At 33.6% G+C, this 22,201-nt stretch overlaps 1 pseudogene; it reads right to left on the minus strand.

Moving 5' to 3' along the window:
* Positions 1–234: 234 nt before the first annotated feature.
* On the minus strand, positions 235–914 carry LOC143389381 (interleukin enhancer-binding factor 2 homolog pseudogene; annotated as a pseudogene).
* Positions 915–22,201: the final 21,287 nt, after the last annotated feature.

Consider the following 22,201-nt stretch of genomic DNA (forward strand, 5'->3'; position numbering starts at 1 on the left):
ATCCCCAATACTCACAAAAAAATATAATAAATAGATAGCATAGTTTTATAAATGGGAGATTTCTGGCTGCTACACAAGTACCAAAACCAATGGAATAACACATCTTTCTTTAGAGTTTATTTTCTCTCCTGTTGTCCCTTCTATTCCACAGAAATTTACAAAAACCCACAAAACATTGGGAACTAGATTAGGATCTGGTGTTCCCTCTGGATAGGAGAGGGAGTGAAGGGAAGGTCACCCCTGAGTTTCCAGGCTTTCCTCTTCTTCTCCTTGAGGCGGTATTCTGTATTCTCTTCGGTATTCTCTTCCTTGTCCTCTCCTTCAGGTAGCTTCTTATAATCCTTTTGTGAAGGTGACTACCAATCCATCTCAGGAAGATAGTTCAGAAGCAAGAGTGCTGGCATCACCCTCCAGGCCAAGGATCATCCTCAAGCCACTATGTGACAGGATTTGAACCAGAGTCTGAGCTGTGGTAGCAGATCATATCCTACTGTTCCAGCATCACGAATGTGTGTACTCTGAAGCTGCTACTCTCACAGGGGACAGTGATATCCACTGATCCTGGAAGGAACAGTCTTGCAGCCAGAATCTGCAAGCAATGCCTGTAGGTCACAATTAGTACCAGAGGTTGTCTGGTGGGGATATTCATCACAGTGCCCAAGTAGGTCAAGGATCCAGAGTGTGAGGGGCTTAAGGTCCGAAAAACAAATCCTCAAGTCTTTCAGCAATGTGATGAGAATGCTAACTGTGGAACAAGAAGCATATTCCTCAAACCAGTGAGCATGTGAGATTGCTGCTAAAGCATTCTGTAACACCTTCTCTTTTCTTCAAAGAGAAAAATGCATAGATTGAAAACATAAGTAGATGCTATCCGTGTACAACAAAATTGCTGAAGTGAACGAGACTGACATCATCGAGTATTAGTGAAATTAGAAATTCACTGTAACCTGTGACATGGTTGGTGGTAGTTTACATTGTGGGAAATGCTTTGGAAAATCATTTCATACTATACTTAAAAACTAAACATAAACATACCTTATTATCTGTCAATGTTCTAACTAAAAAAGAATTTACATATTCTCCAAGACACAGGCACATGCATGTTTACAACAGCATAATTCCTAAGTGGAAAATACCTAAACACTCTGTTCATTGATTATACAAAATGCTATCATTTATAAAATCATGAGTGCAGATGCAAATAATAGCTGGATGAATTTAAAAAATGAACACACAAAAAAACTATAATGTTGAAAGTAGCCAAGCACAGAAATGCAGTATCCAAATTAACACACATTTATAAATAAAAAGAAAATTGATAGACTTAAATGTCAGAATATTAGCTATACCCAGATGCAGTAATCATTAACATGGTTCTCCCAGGGAGATTTAAATGTTGCTATTTTATGTATTAATTAAGATGTCATGATAATATAGATTGATTATGGAAAAATATATGGAGCTATATACATTTAACTTTTGTTCAGATCTTTTTTGTAGTTAAAAAAAGTCCATGGAAATTATCAACACCCATCTCCTGATGTTGTTATTGTTATTGTTATTATTTCTATTGTTATTGTGGCTTTTTATTCTTTTCTTTTGACAACATTTGCAACATTCAAATTTGGTCAAAGAGAACAAATTACCATTGATTTGAAATTGAAACTCTACATTGTAAAAAATTAAGTAAGAATATAAATAATAGGGCAGAGAGAGGAAAAAGAGTGCCATGTGCACTACTGTAGAGATGTTTCTTCTGTGCCCAGATATGGACAAGTGTATATTTCTATGTGTGAAAAAAATCTCAATATAATAGAAGAAATATCAAGTCAGGATATACATGTGCAGTCCTTTCAAAAGTATTTCTTCCTTGCTTTTAGACTTACACAAAATAAGCCTATTTCTTATAATGTTGTCATAAGTAAAATATTCATCTTTTTAAATTGCAAGATGATTTCTCATTTCAATAGAAATTCAAATAAATTTTGAAAAATGTCCTGCACATGTTCTGTGACTCAATTATTTGCTTTCTTGTTTGTTTTGTTAAATAAATATAAATGCTTTAAGAATCAACATGAAATAAGATGAAGTGAGAATAAAATGATTAGTTAAACATGTAAAAGCTACATAATATTTTTCCTTAGGTCAAAAATTAAAAACATACTTCTTAAACTAACTTATTTTCTGATGTTGGTAAAATTCAGGGTAGGCAAATTTTGAACAATCAATCTTGGAAGACAAAACAGATATAAGCAGGCATTATTCATCCTTAGCCTGTGCTTTACATAAAAATGTTCGGGTAATTAAAAGACATTTCTGTCCTTTTTGTTTAGCCATGATCTGATTTTGTAAACATTGAGCTTACACGTAAGAAACTTGAGAAAGTACAACCATAGCAATGTCAAGGCATAGAACTTACATTATACAATTCTGTCTATTTTTTCTCTAGATGTGGGTGTCCCTCATCTGCCCTTTGGCTGTTAATGTGTGCAACATTTATCTTTGTTCCATAAACCCTTTAAATAAAAATCCATTTAATCCCGTCATCTGAAGCATAACATATGTTTTTTCAGGGTTATCGAAATATCTTACTCTTCTTTTAAAGTCTTGTAACTATGCAATTTCAGCTTTGGGCTTTCTTCCAAACAGGACTGAAATAGAATTGCAGTTGCACAATAAACAAGAGTTGCTAATTGCCAATATCACTTCAAAATGTGTTGGATGGAACTTTTTCCTCTCTATTCATCTTGTTTCTGATAACTCAGGACTATTTCTTTGCACTTGTGCATTTGAATTTTGCCTATGTTTTGAAAGACAATTTTCTTTGTTTAATTTCCTCTTCACTAAATGCATTTTCTGGCTTTCTATTCTAGAGTTATAAATGTGGCAATTTTCAAACTTTGTAATTTTTCTTCACAACATTATGCTTACATTTTCATCTTCAAACAGAAATTGAGTAAAATTCATAAAAGACATGATTAAAGCAAATGACATTAACAATGCACTCAAAAAAGTTCATGCTTCCAGTTTTCACCAGTGTGTTGATGTTATTCTTCTTTATTTACATTAGCTCATCTGGACTCCTCTGTGCTTGATTTTAAAATGAAAAATTATCTTTTAAATGACAGACTGCTAGTGATTAAATAAATCATGTTCACTTCTTATTAAGGATAGTTTTATATTAAAAATTGCTTCCTCTTATGATTCCCAATAAAAATTAGGAGAAACAAAACTGTACACATAATTAGCTGTATATTAAGAACCTGGGTAGGGAATGATTATTAATAAGATTATTTCAACATGACATTGCTAATTATTTTAATTTTTAAGAGCTTTATGAAACAATTCCATACTATATATTCAATAGTTTTTTAATGTAAAATATCCCAAACCAATTTCTCTATTGGCTTTCCCAGAACACAGAATTATTATAGGTTGTTGAACTACCAGGCTGTCACTGAACTCAAAGTTCTCTGCATGTAATCTTTCCCCTTCAACACTTAAATTTTCTCTTGTATTTTTTATCTAAGGTTATGAGTCATTTTTAAAATTCTTGATTCCTCAAGCTTGGTAAATTCATTTGTCATATGTTTCTGTATCTCCTATAAGCTTTACAATTAATAAGTAGATAGATAAATATACTTTTAGATAAATTTATTACATAATAGATCTGCATTTGATGTGAGCTATGAAGTGATGGATTATGAACAGAAGGACTAAAGGGAGAATTATTATAGAAAGTAGTTTGTTATGCATGTGGAAATATAAATATCTTAAAAACTAAGCCCTAATGTAAGGATGCAAAATTCTGAGGCAGTTTAGGCCCAAGGTGGCTTGAGACTTATTTGAATAAAGCAAGTTTTGGATCAAGAAGTAGATCCCCACACGCAAATGAGAAAAAGGACTCTGTTGTAGTGATATGGATGCCAAGGTCAGCTTGATCAGCTCCAGGAAGCCATAACTGGAGAAGGTTCTGTAGTGTTGCATGACCAGTATCTACTTCTCTTCCAAGCCAGAGAAGCAAAGCCAGAGATTAGCTTAGAATTTTAATGCAGAAGAGGAAATGTTGGAGGTTGGACTTGTGGGGCCTGCCAATACCTCTTGCTGCCTTAAAGCAAAGTTTATGGCATAGCTCCTGATTATGCAAAACTGAGCCAAGAATCATTACCCTTCCAGAGGCTATATTCCAGGTAGATACCATTTTGATAATGCAAAAACATGAAGTGAAACAGTGAAGTGAGGATTGACATAAATATAAACATGGTATAGAATATATAAGAGCTATCCTTTAAAAGTTAATAGTGAGGATTATATGGAAGCTCTGTCAGGACAAAAAGAGGCATTTGCCATTCTTGATTACAGGTCAAATGTGAGAGTCTATAAACAGCTCCTAACCAAGAGGCCTGCCAAGGAGATTGTGTCCTTAAGGACCTGTCAGGTGTCAATTAGAGCAGTGGTAAGGAAATGTTCACAGGAAAACTGAGGATAATGGAGGACATTGCTAATGGCATCTTATCAATTAGAGACAGTACACAACAGATGGTTTTACAGGGTGGGAAAAGATACAGAATTAAGATAGATTAGTAAGGAGGCACAGCAGAATCTAAATGCATAGACAACTATTATTTGGAACCACTATTTGGTATATTTGAAATTCCAGCGTTGTTTGGGTGAATAAGATACTTTTTAATGATAATACATTCTCTCATCTTCTAGAGGAGTGGTTTTGATCAAGAAAACAACACCTGGGATATTCAGTGTTTAATCATAATCAGGACAGGGATGATTTGTGACTTCCACTTCATTTGTGGATTATTCTATTAAAATAAATTTGTGATATTTCCCTTTAAGAAGGTACAGATTTTCCTTTCCCACTTTTCCTCTCAGATTATCCATTTTCCTGTTTGACCCAAGAAAGACAATCTACTCGTTCTTAACCTTATTTTTGTACAATGTCCTGAGGTTAACCATCTGCAAACATACCAAAAACTCTTTAGGATAAAGAACAAAGGATATTTTGAAATTGAAATTGATGCTAAGATAGTGACTCTAAAGCCCCTTTGCAATCTGACCTTTTCCATCAGGTGGCTGTACTAAGGAATACTAAACTGAGTAGTTTTCAAGCAATAGAAAAAATTATTTCTCACAATTACGAAGGATGGAGATCCAAGAACGAGGTGTCAGTGTCTGGTGAGGATCTCCTTCCTGATGATTTCTCCCAGGGGCTTCATATGTCTCAAAAGGCAACAAGATACCCCATGTTTCTTCTGTAAAAGCATTAACCCATTTATGAATCTCTGCCCTCATGACCTAATAACATTACACAGGTCCCATATCCTCAGACCAGATTAATATTATAATTTATGGATTCAAAGGATACAAATACTAAGACCATCCAAAATTTCAGTTGTAAATCAGGTATTTAAAATTATTTGTTTTCTGAAAAATTCAGAAAGACATCTAATTTGTGGTGTGGTAATGGGTCATAGATATGATTGAAGGTAAAAAAACACTGTGTGAGTTTTTTTCATAACACTCACAAGTCAGTCAAAAAACTGAATATTATTCTCCACGTCTTTATACGTATGAACAAAAGTGCTAAGCTTTTGAATTTATAAAAACAGAATATAAAATATAAATAGAGTAAACAGTACTCTTCTTTATTGTTATTCTTACCAACACATGGAATCTGTCAAGGATATATGTATTAATTATTGATAATAGCTCATTAAAAGACTGACTTTAAAATCTATTTTATGATTAATGACTATCCACTTTTAAAGTATATTTATATTGTTTATAATTTATTTTAATTGATATGTAATAATCTTACATACTTATATGATAAAACTTGATATTTTGATCCACATTTGTGATGAGTAATGATCAATTCAGGGCAATTGGTTTTTCATCCCCTTTAGCATTTATCGTTTCCTCATGTTTGACCTCATGTATGATCTCGTCTCTTCTAGTCTTTTTAACATGTATAAGTCACTTTAAACTACACTCACTCTACTCTTCTATAGAAGACTAGAATTTATCCCTCCTGTTTGTGCTTTGGTTCCCATTATCCAGCCTCCCTGTATCCTCTCTCCTCCCCCTCTTCCTAGCCTCTAGTAATGCGCTTTCTGCTCTCTCCTGAAAAATGAACATTTTAACTTTCAATTAATGAGTCAATTAGTATAAATATCAAGTACTGCAGAAGAAAATTTTTGTAGTGTTACCTGCATATCACTAAAACAATATAGAAATACATGTGGTTTCATTTTTTAAAAAGTATAACCATTTAAATAAATTTAAGCATTTAATAGGTCATAAAATAGACATTATGGAAAGAGAAAAGTATTTGGAGATACTTAATATTGGGCTGAGGATGTGGCTCAGTAGTAAGGTGCTTGCCTAGCATGCACAAGACCCTGGGTTCAATCCCCTGGACTGCAAAACAACAACAACAACAACAACAAAAAATATTTAAATAATTGTTTATATTTAAACTGTAACTTCTAATAGAGGAAACATTTCCAGGCATTCACAAAGGTAAAGAGGATATATAATGAATGTGTGCCCGTAACTAATCAATAGTCATCAAAGTTTTGTAACCCACATATCCTCCCTGCTAATGGTTTAAATAAATGACAAACATCATATGTTTCCACAGACAATTACTTTCTTATGTGTCTCCAATTTATACTTTTATATGAACATAAGAAAATATTAATATATCTGACAATATTTCCCTGATGGAATGCCACAGTCCGGCTGCAGCAAAATAACCGGGGGGTGACGAACAACTTGTGTACGTTGATACAGCAGAAGTAGGAGCCGTTTATTGTAGGACAGGAGAGGTATTTATACATTTTACACAGCCTATCTAATTAGCATAAAATAGATACAGCAGTCAACCAATAAGGAATCTCCACACTTAATGGCTTGCTTTTGTTACTTCACAAACCACTCCCTCTGGCATTTTGCTAGGCACCATGCAGACTTGTTTACAGACTCTAACATTTCTCTGGCAAAATACCAGGTGCTATCCTGACTTGTTTACAGACCTTAACAATGGAATCAAGTGCCCATTGACAGCTTTCCAAAACATCTTAAAAGTGTTTTAAAACTGGAGGAAAGGGATCAGGGGGAGAGAGGACGTCAGGGAAAGGGAGTACTGGGCATTGAAATGGAGCAAACTATGTTATATGGATGTGTACATATGACAATATAAATCCTATTCTTATGTACAATTGTAATTCACTAATAAAACATACAAAATAAATTTTATTAGCCAGACAAAGTAGTATGCACCTGTGATCCAAGCAGCTAGGGAGTCTGGTGCAGAGGAGTTGCAAGTTCAAAGCCAAACTATTCAACTTAGAAAGACCATGTCTCAAAATTAAAGAAAATAAGAAAGAAAGAAAGAAAGAAAGAAAGAAAGAAAGAAAGAAAGAAAGAAAGAAAGAAAGGAAGGAAGGAAAGAAGGAAGGAAGGAAGGGGCTCAGTGGTTAAGTGACTCTGGTTTCAATCTCTGGTACCAAAAACAAAACAACAACAATAACACACACACAAAGTTGTTCTAGTTATGAGTTGTTATAGTTCTCCATACCCATATCTTATATTTGGTTGATATTTAATAAGTTAATCATTTACTTATTTACTTATAGACTTCCTTTTCTTATTGTATTCTCACATCCTGCCCATGTTTTATTTACATTAATATAGGACATAAGCAAGTTTATGTTGCTATTGTATTAATATTGTGAATCTATTTAGAAAATTTTTTTCTAAAGAAAAATTTTTTTTGAAAAGGTAATTTTTTTGGAAACACTTTTGTTTGCCGCCTAAAGAACAGAGACATAAATATTCTTTAACACATGTATTTAGTTTCTGAAGATGAAGTTATGCTATGGAATTTTTTGTCATAATATCAACTTATTTTTAAATCAAGATGAGCTTTCTTAAGAAGGCATCAATGTACTACTTCTAGAAATTAAAAACATACATAAATAATTTCATAAATAAAATATTTCAAAGTAGACATAATTTTTATATATTTTATTCAGCATTATAAAGTTTTTACTCATTGATCTTCCTCTAGTTTCCTGCTTATATTTTCAGAATACTGAAGAGTTAATTTTTCTTATATTATTTCTCATATTAATTTTTAAATATATCCTCAACTAGATTTCATACAAGTGAGACTGAAAACTAATAATTCCTCTGACTTTCACAAATTTTATACCAATACATTAAGAGATATTTTAAAAATCTACAGCATTTTACAAATTGAGTTCATTAATTTATATTTAGCCTGTTTGATAGAAAATATTTTTAATTAAACAATTTACTGCTGTGGGTTAAGCAGTATTTTAGGCATTGACTTGCAGTAAAGAAAAAGCCCCAATCATCACAAGTGTTCTTCTATTGGTAAAATCAGCTAATTAAGTGACACGTAAATACATACAACATTATGTTAGAAAATGATAATCTCTCTGACCCCTCAAAAGGAAAATTAGGGTCTAACAAACAGAAAGTATTCTATCACAAAGGGGGTTGATTTGTATTGTGGTGAATGTATTTGAATAGGCTTCAAAATTTTCTGAACTTTGGTGGGCAGGGGGTGCTAGAATGGAGGCTTTTTGCTAGAGATGGAGAGAGGGCACAGGAGATCCCCAGGTGAATCTTCCCGGAGAAACAAAGACACCACCAGAAATCCCGACATCACCACCTTCAGAGCAGACCAATATTCCACCAGCAGTTTTAAGTAGAATGTTCAGCTGTAACTAAACAATATCTAATTCTGTTCCTTTCATTCCCCACTCCAGTTTCTGCTACATCTGAGCATCAATCCTGATCCTAGGGAATGAAACTAAAATGGATACAGATCCATAGAGAGACATGGATGAAAATGTCTTATTTAGATTTTTGTCTAAGTTTTTTGTTTGTTTGTTTGTTTTTTTTCTTCATTAAAGATACCATCAGTGAAAAGTAGATAAAATAGAAAATAGCCAATCAAGACAAGAAAGTTGGGAAAGGCCTTTTCAGTGTGGGAGATTATGTTTGAGTTAGAGTTCTCCAAGGAGACAAACCCAATGGGGCATGTGTGTGTGTGTGTGTGTGTGTGTGTGTTTTTTTGTGTGTGTGTGTGTGTGTACATGCGAGCATACAAAGATATATACGGGGGAGGGGTGATTAAGAAATTGCTCCTGTGACTTCATCTGATTTCTGAGACTGGCAGGTCCCAAAATGTGCAGAATAAGTAAGATGGTTAAATATCCAGGACAGCTGATGTTAATGTGTGGACAGTGTGACCTAGTCAGAATGCAGGCAGGCTAACCCACAATAGCAGTTTGAGTTTGAGTCTTGAGGCAGAACAAAACTGATATACTGATTTGAAGGTCATCAAACAGGATGATTTCCTTCTCTTTCCATTTTATTTATATTATTTATTTTTAGGTGTACATGACAGTAAGGTATACTTTGACCACTCTCTATCATATCAGCTCAGGAACAGACTTCCTTAATAAGACTGTTAAAGCTCAAGAAGTAAAATCAAGAATCAATAAATGGAATGACATCAAACTAAAAAGCTTCCCTGCTGCAAAGAAAACAATAAAGAACACGAACAGAGAGCTTACAGATGGGAGGAAATCTTAATCACCTGCACCTCAGCTAGACCATTAATATCTCCAGGATATACAAAGAACTCAAAAAACTTACCACCAGTAAAACAAATAACCCATTCAATAAATGGGCAAAGGCTCTTCATAAAAGAAGAAATATGAATGGTCAAAAATACATGAAAAAAATGTTCAACATCACTAGCTATTAGAGAAATGCAATTTAAAACTGCACTTAGATTCCATCTCACTCCAGTCAGAATGGCAATTATCAAGAATACAAGTAACAATACATTTTTTTATTATTCTGAAAAGAAATAAGAAATATGTTTTGTTCTCCTCAAGCCTTCAAAGCATTGGATGATGTCTTCCAGATTGAATGGTAATATTGTATAAAATCACACTTGCAGAAAAATGCAGAATAATGTTGACTAAGTATCTAAGTATCTCTAGACCCTGGCAAGGCCACCTAGAATACTCATGATCAAAGGTGAAAAATCTATATTAAAACATTTTAAGTCAGTCTTATTTAATATTGGTAATCATTAGTTTAAAAAGAATATATAGTACCACTGTGTTTCATTTGATGTTTATAGTTCATTCCAGAAACAAAGATTATTGACTCAACCAGGATTGGGGATTTCCTAGATAATCTAATGCCAAGATTGGCTTATTTTTTATCTGTAAAAGCCATATAGTAAATATTTTATGCATATGGACTGTATTGTTTTTATGACAACTATTCATCTTTACCATTGTGGAATGAAATAGCACAGCCAATAACTAAGCAGAAAAGTGTGGCTGAATTCCAAAAAGCTTTATTTATAAAAACTAGTAATAAGCTAATTTGGATTCACAGTTTGTGATTGGCTGGACTCTGTTACAAAGGATGTAGAAGGAAAAAAACAGATGTAAAGATTTTGTAGTGGGTGCTTAAAAGGTTACATATGCCCTGAATAAGGTTGGTTATGACATTATTTGAATCTCATGGCATGAATAATTTTGTGTGTTTCTAATACGTTGAAAGTATTTTAAACTGAATGCAATTTATGTCCAGCAATATTAGTGAGAGAACATTGCTAACATATTAGAACACAAGACCTAGACTTTCCCTATGAATAAAGAATATATTATTTCTTACACTATTGATTGGTATTTTTCTACTATGTTTTGCAGGGGTATAAACAGAACTCTCCAGATAAACAGAACTAGTAAGGTATAAAAACTCTTATATGTATATATATACACACACACAAACACACATGCACGTGTTCACATGCACAGAGAAACACACACATATATCCATGCATATACTACCTATTGAAAGTATCTATTTTCAGAAAAAAATTCTGCTTTTTCTACTCAATTTTAAAACTGATCATCTAGCAATTAGAAATTAAATTCTAATATATACCTAATATATACATATGTATATATATATACATATATATGTATATACTTTATATAAAATATCTAGAAAACACAATTATATAGCTATATACAGACCTTCACAAGAATTGCTTTAAGTAATTTTGTTAAGGATAAAACTAAAACTTCTTCATTCTAATAATATGGAATGAATCTCTGAAATGTAATAAACATTGGCTGTTTATTCATTTACAATTTAAAATGCACACCCTTAATAATAAGAATTCAAATCCTCCAGGCTTGATTACACTTTCTAATTCCTAGACAATTTGACAACCTCAAGAACATTAAGATAAATGTTGATGTAGGAACAGAGAGTAAAATAATTAAGATACCTAATTTAAAATAGCAGGTGTTTGAAAAATATTTGCTGAATTCTACCACTTTTAGTCTTATTGAAAGACAAGCTATTTCAAGTTATATATAGTTTAGGACATAAAAAAATTGAATTCCAGACAATATTAAAAACATAAATAAGATGCACACAATTATAAGAAGCAGGAGGAAGACAAGGAGGATAATGGGGAAAACTCAAGAAGAGGGAAGAATAGGAGAAGAGGCATTCAAGGGGAAGAGATATGTAGAGATAGGAAGAGGAAAAGGAAAAAGGAGAGGAAGGAGAGAGTGAAAAGAAGAAAATGGAGAAAAGCCAGGTGAAGGAGAAGAAACTAAGTAAAAGTAGATGCAACAGAGGTGATATGAGAAAAGGAAGGACAGAGAGAAGATGACAAGGAGCGCAGAGTGGAAGATAAAAAGAAGAAGTGAAGCAGAGCCTGCAGCAGTGACTTATAGTTCCTATTTCACCTATTCTCCTGCATGCAAATAATATTTAGGGGTAAAAGTAATTAGCAATTCATTTTTTACAATAATATCCCAAATACTGACAATTATTCTCATAATTGGTATAAATAATATATGTTTTAAGAAGTAAGAAATGGGAGCTTTGTGAAAAGAGCAAATTAATTTTTAAAAATCCAACCTGGAAAAGGTTTATTCATCTGTTTTAGAAATGACATTTTATAGGCTGCCAAATACAAAACAGCAATGACTAGAAAGCATTACATATATATGCATGTATCTCTGTATATATATGCATCTTTATATATGGATATCAGATGGTGTGCATATATCCATTTGTGATGTTCATGCACATATATATGTACACACACTTGCATTCACATGAACACTGGGCTGAGATATGGAAACCACAAAGGAAAGTGCAATGCTACTGGGAAAGGCACACCAGGACAGTTCTAGAAACATTAAGTTGAAAGGAAAAGGGACTAGAAAGACAAAAGTAGAGAAAATATCCCAGAAGCTTTCAGAAACCAGCTAATGTTGTGCTTTGGCCACCCACACTCCAGTACCTTGACGTTATAGGTTTTAGTGAAGTTGTTATTCAGATAGTGAAGTTGTTTTTCTTTCTCAATATCTAGCAGATATTTTCAAATTAAATATACCTACACATACATGAAAACTCCATACACATACATACAGTCATACACACTAAAAAATAGCAATGCTTCTCATAGCAACTAAAGCCTCCATTTTTATTATGTTTTCTTTTATATAATTATAAAATAATATACTCAAATTGTGCTACACTTAACAGAAAAGTAATTATTTTGTTTTATATAAAAATTGTCTGCCCAGTACTTTTTCATCCCTTTGTTTTCCTATGTGATATTTTCTTCAGTGTAATTTAAAACAGCAGTCTCCTGTGTGTAGGGAAACATGAACACAGAAACACAGAGCATTTGAACTCCTAATCTTAGGATGTATGGTCCTAAGCTAAAATCCTGACACAATGACAAGGCACAGAATAGGATACACATTGGTCTGCATGTCACATGTGTCCCACTGAATAGTCTGCTTGTTTTTTTCAGAACTCTCAGAACCATGCTCACTCAGGTGCTTACCATGTTTGTTTCTGCCTCCTGGATATGTGATCTTAACTACAGATTCACTTATCTGGAAATGCTTACCCCTCCTGTTGATGTAGTTCTGAAGTAGGTGGATCTTTGCTCAGCAGGTTTAAAACCTATTCTAGACTTATGACAGCAACTCATAAACACAGCAGAGTGACCAAATTTTCAACACCTGCATGTACTCTTAGATCAACTGTATTCTCAAAAGAATGATAACTCATTTTTAGAATTGTGGTTTCTAATTTTTCAACCATATTTCAGTTCTATTACAGAGCTATAGTAATAAAAACAGTGTGCTACTGGCACCAAAACAGGTGTGTAAACCAATGGAATAAAGTAGAAGACAGAGAGAGAAATCCACATAAATAGAGTTATGTGCATAGACATAGACAAAGGTGCCAAAAACATACATTGGAGAAAAGATAGCCTCTTCAACAAATAGTGCTGGGAAAACTAGAAATCCATATGAAGTAGGATGAAATTTAATCCCTGTATCTCATAAAGGAGAAAACTCAACTCAAAGTGAATAAAAGACCTATAAATTAAACCCAAACCCCTGTACCTGCTAGGAGAGAATGTAGGTTCAACAGTTCAAAATGTCGGCTCAAGAGCTGACTTTCTTAACAAGACTCCTAAATAGCAAGAATAAAAAAAATCAATAAATGGAATGGCATCAAACTAAAAAAAAACTCTCCACAGCAAAGATATAATCAAGAATGTGAAGAGAGAACCTACAGAACGTGAGAAAATCTTCACCTCCAGTACCTCAGATAATATTAATTTCCAGGATATACTAAAAAATTTAAAAAGCTTAACGCCAAGAAAGCAAAAATTCAGTTAATGGCAAAGAAATTAAACAGGCACTTTTCAAAAGAAGAAGTATATTTAACAAATATATGAAAAAAATACATTTCTAGTGATTATAGAAGTGCAAATTAAAACTACACTGAGATTTCATCTCACTCCACTCAGAATGTCAATCATCAAGAACACATGTAACAATAAATGTTGGTGAGGATGTGAGAAAAGGGTGCACTCATATATCGTTGCTGGCACTGCAGATTGGTGCAACCACTGTGGAAAGCAGTATGGAGATTCTTCAAAAAACTAGAAATGTAATCTCCATTTGACCCAGGTATCTCACACCTCCATGTATATACAAAGTACTTAAAATCAGCATACTAAAAAATAAAAAATAAAATCAGCATACTATAATGACACAGATATATCAATGTTTATAGCAGCATAATTCACAATAGCTAAGGTATGAAGCCAAGCTAGATGAATGAATAAATGGATAAGGAAAATGTGAAACACACACACACACACACACACACACACACACAAATATAAATAGATGATAGATAGATAGATAGATAGATAGATAGATGATAGATAAACTGGAGTATTATTCTGGCATAAAAAGATGACTTTATTTTATTTTATTTTTTCTGGCAAAGGAATGTAGGTTCTGGAGACTATCATGCTATGTGAAATATACCAGTCTAAATAAACAAACTGACAAAGGTTGAATGTTTTCTCTGATATATGAAAGCTAAACCCCAGTAAGTGATGGGAGTAGCAGTTCAGTGGATTAGACAAAGGGGAATGAATGTAAGGAAGGGGGTTTGGGAAAAAGAAAGACAGTGGGACGAATCTGAAAAATCTTTCCTATATACTTATATGAATACACCACAGTAAATCTCACCATTATGTACACCCACAAGAAATTAGTTATAAAGAAAAACTATGAATAAATAGCAGAAATATCAAGGGAGCAGGTGATGGGAGGAGGGAAAAGGAAGGAAAGACAGTGGGGACTGAATTAGAACAAGATATATTGCATGCTTTGGTAATTATGTCAAATGTGTTCAACTGCCATGTATTAAAATAACTGAAAAAAATAAAACAGAAATCAGCATGCTGAACTTTATTAAAATGAAGCACTCTGTCTTCCAAAAGACAATGACAAAAAGAATGGGAAGATACGACACAGACTAAGAGAAAATACTTCCCAACACACTCAAATAAAGGACTGTTGCCCAAAATATACAAAGAAAAATAAAAAATTCAACAATTATTAAAAAACAGTTTATTTAAAGAATGAATCAATAATTTTAAAAGGAATCAAAAAACAATGCAGATGGCAAACAAACGTAAAAAAATGTTCCACATCATTAGGTAAATTCAAATTAAAGTAATGATATGTCACTAAACACCTTTTCAAATGACCACAATCTGGAACAATGATAATTCTAAATGGTTACAGGGAAATATACTAACAGTTCTCACATATTGTTGGTGGGAATATAAAATCTGCAGGTACTTTGGAAGGCAATTTGCCTGTTACTTATAAATTAAGCATATTTTTACCATATAGATAAGCAAACAAACATTTTATTTGCTCAATGGGCATTTTAATAAATATGTGCACACTACAACCTACACATGGGTATATTTACAGCAGCTTTACTATAATTACCATAACATAGTTCTATGGTTTAAATATTTAGTCCATGTGTGCATGCTAAAAGGAATTTCAGAAATACGATGATTAGGTTACGTTGTTGAAGGCCATGTATGAATTATAGATTTGTTTGAGCCATCAAAAGGCAGGGTGTTGCTTTTCTGAGAACTCTCAGTGAAATTCCATTGATAGAGAATGCTCAGATTATGCCGACACCCTGCCTTGGCTTGGACAGCTCTAGGTTCAAACATAGCCACCCAGAGGTAGAGAGGAGGTGGACTTAACCCGCCAAGCCCCAAACAACTTGTTTCTTCCATCATCATCCTGTTTTCCTAGAGAAGTCTGTCACACTGAAATCATTTGATGTTTCTACCTATAAAAATAAAACAAGGGCTTTTGTTCTTTGTGAGACCTAGTCTGCATCAGAGCTGAACACCCATCAGATTTCGATTTTCACTTATTTTCATGTCTTGTATTTATTTCTTAAATTTCTCATACCTTCAATATTTTATATCTGACTCATTGCTCTATTTCAGGGAAAGTGAGTAAACATCAGGACAGCATATGAACTCTAAACTAATCAGTGAATTAATTTACTAATATGGATTAACTGGGTGGAAATTGTAGACAGAAAGGAAGGAAGTGGGTCACAAGGGGCATGCCTTTGATGTTTATATTTTATCCCTGCTAAGTGGAGCTCTCTCTCTCTCTGTTCCTGGTAGTCACGTTCTGTTCTCTTTTCCTCTGAACACCCTCTAACATGATGTTCTGCCTCACCTTTACTGCAGAACAATGGAGTCTGCCAACCTCACCTTTACTCCAGAGCAGAACTTCTGAAATCATGAGCCTGAATAAAATTTTTCCTCTTCAAATTTGTACCAGTTGGGTATTTTGTTTACAGTGACAAAAGTTGACAAAAACACACAGTATTGACGAAGATTTAATCCATTTGGTTGCCGAATGAACTAAGGTATATTAAATAAAATAAAATATAATCAGGGCTACAAAGAACTGACCTGTCAGGCTGTTATGGTTTGCAAATGAGGTATCCAAACCCTTGTATTAATATAGAAATGTGAGGAGGCAAAATTATTGGATTTTGAGAACTGTAATCTAATTTGTTCATCATAGTTTGAATGGACTGGGTGGTAACTCTATGCAGGTGGGTCCTGGTTGTAGGAGGTGGATCTCTGGGAGAGATCACTGGAAGCACTGTTCTTGCAGCCTCCCTCCTCCTCCTCCTCCTCCTCCTCCTCCTCCTCCTCCTCCTTCTTCTTCTTCTCTCTCTCTCTCTCTCTCTCTCTCTCTCTCTCTCTCTCTCTCTCTCCTCTCTCTCTCCCCCCTCTCTATGTCCTTCATGATCCCACCATGAGACAAGCAGCTTTTATCTGCTGGATCCTCCCTCATGACATGGTGCCTTACCTTGTGCCCAGAGCAATTAAGTTAGCTGTATATGAAAGAAGACCTCTTAAATCATGAGCCACAAATAAAATTTTCCTACACTAATTTGTTACTGTTAGGTCTTTTTGTCACAGTGATATAAAAGTCAACTAAAAGAAAAAGACATGGAGAAAAATTAAATGAATATAACTAAGTGAAAGAAGCCAGTTTGAAAAAGTTACATGCTGTATGATTCCAAACATAAGAAATGTGGAAAATTATGAAACTAAGAGACTATACAAAGATGATCCAGGGGTTGTTAAGGTGAGAAAATGTCTGAACAGACAGGGCACAGAGGACTTTTAGTGCAGTTAAAATACTTGTGCAATACTATAATAAAACACGTTGACAAGCAAGGTGCTCAGGAGGCTGAGGCAGGAGGATTACAAGTTTAAAGCCAGCCTCTACAATGATTAGTTCTTAACAGCTCAGTGAGATCCTGTCTCTAAACAAAATTCAAAATAGGGCTGAGGATGTAGATCAATGGTCAAGTTAACCTGAGTTTAATCCCTGGTACTAAACAAAAAAAACAAAGAAGTAGACAGATTTATGTATCCACCCCCACCTCTCTCTCTCTCTCTCTCTCTCTCTCTCTCTCTCTCTCTCTCTCTTTCTATATATATATATATATATTTCTTCAAAATTTCTCCAGATTTACTGAGTCAAAAATATTTAAACCATATATCATCCATTTTCTTTTTTTTTCTTAGTTTCTTTTTTTAATTTTAAATTTATTTATTTATTTTTTCATCTTCCATACATTTGATTCAAATGAGTTATGCATTTCCATTTTTACCCCAAATACAGATTGCAGAATCACATCAGTTACACATTCACAATGTTTACATAATACCATATTAGTGACTGTTGTATTCTGCTGAATTTCCTATCCCCTACTATCCCCCCTCCCCTCCCCTCTCATCTTCCCTCTCTATCTCATCTGTTGTTGTTCCATTCTCTCCCTTCCCCCCCTTTCCCCTCACAACTTTGTATATGTGATTTCGTATGAGAATGAGGGTGTCCTTCCGTTTCCATGCCCTTTCCCTTCTCTCTCCCTTTCCCTCCTATCACTCGTCTCAGTTTAATGTTAATATTTTCCTCATGCTCTTTCCCTCTGTTCAGTTCTTAGTTGCTCTCCTTAAATCAAAGAAGACATTTGGAATTTGTTTTTTAAGGATTGGCTAGCTTCATTTAGCATAATCTGCTCTAATGCCATCCACTTCCCTGAAAATTCAATGATTTTGTCATTTTTTAGTGCTGCATAATACTCCATTGTGTATAGATGCGACATTTTTTTTTATCCATTCATCTATTGAAGGGCATCTAGGTTGGTTCCACAGTCTGGCTATTGTGAATTGTGCTGCCATGAACATGGATGTGGCAGTATCCCTATAGCATGCTCTTTTAAGGTCCTCAGGGAATAGTCCGAGGAGGGCGATAGCTGGGTCAAATGGTGGTTCCATTCCCAGCTTTCCCAGGAATCTCCATACTGCTTTCCATATTGGCTGCACCATTTTGCAGTCCCACCAGCAATGTACAAGTGTACCCTTTTCCCCACATCCTCGCCAGCACTTATTGTTGTTTGACTTCCTAATGGCTGCCAATCTTACTGGAGTGAGATGGTATCTTAGGGTGGTTTTGATTTGCATTTCTCTGACTGCTAGAGAAGGTGAGCATTTTTTCATGTACTTATTAATTGACTCTATGTCTTCTTCTGAGAAGTGTCTGTTCAGGTCCTTGGCCCATTTGTTGATTGGGTTATTTGTTATCTTATTGTTTAATTTTTTGAGTTCTTTGTATATTCTGGAAATTAGGGCTCTATCTGAAGTGTGAGAAGTAGAGATTTGTTCCCAGGATGTAGGCTCCCTATTTACTTCTTTTATTGTTTCTCTTGCTGAGAAAAAACTTTTTAGTTTAAGTAAGTCCCATTTGTTTATTCTTGTTATTAACTCTTGGGCTATGGGCGTCCTATTAAGGAATTTGGAGCCTGACCCCACAATATGTAGATCGGAGCCAACTTTTTCTTCTATCAGGTGCAGGGTCTCTGCTTTGATATCAAGCTCCTTGATCCATTTTGAGTTAACTTTTGTGCATGGCGAGAGAAAGGGATTCAGTTTCATTGTGTTGCATATGGATTTCCAATTTTCCCAGCACCATTTGTTGAAGATGCTATCCTTCCTCCATTGCATGTTTTTAGCCCCTTTATCAAATATAAGAAATTTGTAATTTTGTTGATTGGTTTCTGTGTCCTCTATTCTGTACCATTGATCCACCTGCCTGTTTTGGTACCAGTACCACGCTGTTTTTGTTACTATTGCTTTGTAGTACAGTTTGAACTCTGGTATCGCTATACCTCCAGATTCACACTTCCTGCTTAGTATTGTTTTTGCTATTCTGGGTATTTTGTTATTCCATATGAATTTCATGATTGCTTTATCTATTTCTACAAAAAATGCCATTGGGATTTTGATTGGCATCGCATTAAACCTGTAGAGAAGTTTGGGTAATATCGCCATTTTGATAATGTTAGTTCTGCCTATCCATGAACAGGGTACATTTTTCCATCTTCTAAGATCTTCTTCTATCTCTCTCTTTAGGGTTCTGTAGTTTTCATTGTATAAGTCTTTCACCTCTTTTGTTAGGTTGATTCCCAAGTATCTTATTTTCTTTGAGGATATTGTGAATGGGGTGGTTTTCCTCATTTCCATTTCAGAAGTTTTGTGGCTGATATACAGGAATGCCTTTGATTTATGCGTATTGATTTTATATCCTGCCACTTTGCTGAATTCATTTATTAACTCTAGCAGTTTCTTTGTAGACCCTTTTGGGTCTGTTAAGTATATTATCATGTCATCCGCAAATAGCAATAATTTAAGTTCTTCTTTTCCTATTTTTATGCCTTTAATTTCTTTTGTCTGTCTAATTGCTCTGGCTAGTATTTCAAGAACTAAGTTGAATAGAAGTGGTGAAAGAGGGCATCCCTGTCTAGTTCCAGATTTTAGAGGGAATGCCTTCAGTTTCTCTCCATTTAGAATGATGTTAGCCTGAGGGTTAGCATAGATAGCTTTTACAATGTTGAGGTAAGTTCCTGTTATCCCTAGTTTTTCTAGTGTTTTGAACATAAAGGGATGCTGTACTTTGTCAAATGCTTTTTCTGCATCTATCGAGATGATCATATGGTTCTTATCTTTAAGTCTATTGATGTGGTGAATAACATTTATTGATTTCCGTATATTGAACCAGACTTGCATCCCAGGGATGAATCCTACTTGATCATGGTGCACAATTTTTTTGATATGCTTTTGCATTCGATTCGCCAGGATTTTATTGAGAATTTTTGCATCTAAGTTCATTAGATATATTGGTCTGTAGTTTTCTTTCTTTGAAATGTCTTTGTCTGGTTTTGGGATCAGGGTTATGTTGGCCTCATAGAATGAATTTGGAAGAGCTCCTTCTTTTTCTATTTCTTGAAATAGCTTGAAAAGTATTGGTATTAATTCTTCTTTGAAGGTTTTGTAAAACTCTGCTGTATACCCATCCTGTCCAGGGCTTTTCTTAGTTGGTAGTCTTTTGATCTTATCAAAAAATCATCCATTTTCTTTTAAAGAGTAACTATATGTTCACAATAAAATTGAGAGGAAGAGAAATATCAGCTACATTAATACATGCATAGTCAAAGTGTTATTCTATTACAATACTCAGCAAAGTTATGAAATTGTACCACTTATATAAATATTAATACTCACTAGCAAACAAGCAACTTTGTTTTAATTTTGGACATACATTGAACCATCATTTTCACTCAAACTCCATATGTATATTTGGAATCTCTTATGCCTTTTACAATGTATGGATTTAGACAAATATATAAAGATGTATATTTATGTGTGTGTGTGTATATATATATATATATATATATAACGGTGATAGTAATAAATAATGTGAGGTGAAAAAAGCAATTTGCCCATAATACATAATTCCATATTAATAAAAAAGTAAAAAAAACAATAAAACTATGTCATTATATATTTTTCTAAATCCATACATTGTAAAATGTAAAAGAGATTCCTAATATATACTATCGAATTAGAGTGATAATGATAATGATATTGATGTTTCAATGTATGTCTAAATTGAAACAAGGTTGCTTCTCTGCTAGTGAGTATTAATATGAGTGGCACAATTTTATAACATTGCTGGGTATTGTGATAGAATAACACCCTGACTATGCATTTATTAATGTAGCTAATATCTCTCTTCCTCCCAATTTTACTGTAAACATACAGTTACTCTTTAAAAGAAAATGGGTGGGCTGGGGTTGTGGCTTAGCAGTAGAGTGCTCACCTAGCACAGATGAGGCACTGGGTTCCATCCTCAGCACCACATAAAAATAAATAAATAAATAAATAAAGTCATTAAAAAAAGAAAAAGAAAAGAAAATAGGTGATATATGGTTCAATTTTTTTGACTCAGTAAGTCTTTAACTTTTAAAAGCAAAAAAAGAAGAGAAATATATTTTTGAATTTCAAATATAGTTCTATTGCAATATATCATATCATTACCAGACTAAATTCCAAAAAGTCATTTTAAATCTTCGGTGGATAATTTATATTTCTATTCTGTGATCACAATCTATTTTCAAATTTCATAATGTTTATATCATGAATCTTATACAAATATAAAATAAACATTCACAAAAATTTTATCAAACATTAATTAATGAGGGAAAAGTAAGATGTTATTTAAGGAGTTCTTGAAAATATGTATAAATATATTTAAAAACAAACATAGAGAGAGAGAGAATCAGAGCAATAGATAGAAATATTTTACAAAAAAATTCAAGTAAGATGATTGAGTTAGAAATATCAATGGGAGTGTTTTAATGCTTTACAGAAGAATAAATCTCAGTGCTTATCTGTTGCTCAGGACAGATTCATTTGTATTTCTACCACACAGAGATCTACAAGTTAACCTCTCACCTCTGTGGAGTTCTAAAATAAGCAGGAAATAGGAATTCATGCTCAGCATGAAAAAGAAACTAATAATTTCTTTTGTCAATTTCCAAGCTCTGGATAATATTTGTGATATCGTTCATACTTCCTTCATTAAAAGTCTCTAATATGGGGTTATAAGCCACAAAATAATAATTGAAACTAATAATTGACCAAAATTAATATTTTGTCATATGTATATTCATTAATCTGTGCAAAAATTATTAACACAAATATAATAATTATTTCTTAAAATCACAAAGTTAAAATAAATTTTGGCTACATTTCAGTTTTTATTGGAACTTAAGGTTAATATTAGGAGTTCTTCAAATATAT

Source organism: Callospermophilus lateralis, unplaced genomic scaffold (assembly GCF_048772815.1).
Source record: "Callospermophilus lateralis isolate mCalLat2 unplaced genomic scaffold, mCalLat2.hap1 Scaffold_73, whole genome shotgun sequence".
Taxonomy (NCBI): Eukaryota; Metazoa; Chordata; class Mammalia; order Rodentia; family Sciuridae; genus Callospermophilus; species Callospermophilus lateralis.